The sequence below is a fragment of the Corylus avellana genome, chromosome ca11 (assembly GCF_901000735.1).
Source record: "Corylus avellana chromosome ca11, CavTom2PMs-1.0".
NCBI lineage: Eukaryota > Viridiplantae > Streptophyta > Magnoliopsida > Fagales > Betulaceae > Corylus > Corylus avellana.
This window is the reverse complement of record NC_081551.1, coordinates 1,962,033-1,963,413: the sequence shown is the minus strand read 5'-3', so window position 1 is coordinate 1,963,413 and position 1,381 is coordinate 1,962,033.

Genomic DNA, 1,381 nt, shown 5'->3' with positions numbered 1-1,381 from the left:
TTTTCAGTTTCATGTCTGGAAATATGTATAACTTAGTTACTCTGCATCACATTTAATCTCCCACCCTGGAGAAATGCTTTTTTTACATTATGGTGTTTATCTTGTGTACATCTCCGTTGGCATGCTCCATTCATCATTGATTTTTATTTTTATTTTTTTCTTTTTAATTAATAGTTGATGAAGCATGCTAACTCGGTAGAGATATATGCAAGATGGACGCCAAAATACTAAAAAACATTTCTCATATAATAAACCTAATACACTATAAAAGGTATCTTTTCAAGAGAGTTACCATAAATGAGTAGATTAATGTGATGCCATTCTACTACTTTTTCGTCTTAAACTAATAAACAATAATACATTGCAAATATAATTCAAGAGAGTTACTAATGAAAAAAAGGTGATGGATGAATGCTACATAAATCACCACTAATAAACTATAATAGGAATGGATGAATTTAATAATTTAATTTATATTCTAACACTTTCCCTTAATAAGTAAAATCTGACATGTAGAATATTTAATTGCAATGGGAGGTGAATGACGGAGACAATTAGGTTCGAATTCAAATCATTTACTATGATATCACGTAGAATCACCACTTGTCATAAAAGCTTAAACTTATAAAAAATGATAAATTTAATTTATATTTTTTTTAAAAAAACCTAACAATTGACAACTCGAAAGTACTCAGGCCATTGGATTAGTCAAAGCATAAGGTGAGCCTCAAGATGGAGATCTCATAATGATAGTGCTACTACTAACAAATAGCAAAAGTTAGGTCACTAAACCTTTTTTTATTTTAAGCAAAACAGGGGAAAAAAAGTAAAGGGATACAAAACAAGAGTTTAACTTTTATTGGAAGAACTAGAATGGAGCCAAAAGGCTTAGGTCAGGCCACTACACATGGTCTACCCATAAATTAAAGCAAGAATTGGAGCATAGCATGAAAGTTCTTAGGCCTTAAGAAAATGACAGAGATTGCCAAACATGATCCCAATAGATAACACAAAACAATCACAGAGACAATACAATAAATTTACATGAAGTAGAAAAAATTATTAACTATAGATGAAGTACAAGATAACAATAAATATCCACCCCTGTTTGCTTGTAATACTTTCCTTTTGTTTGTTTTTTCTCTCTCTTTACTTTTACTCTTTATATTATATTATACTTCATAGATTTCTACACTATATATAAATGGGCACCCCCAGCCGAACACTTGGGGAAAACAGAGTAATCTTTAAGTTGAGGCTTACAAATATGAGTAACCTACTCACAAAAACACTACTGCTTCTTCTTGTGATCATGACCATGCATGCACAAATCTCTCCATCTGCTTCAAGAATCATGAGATAAAACAGCACCTTTGTGGTG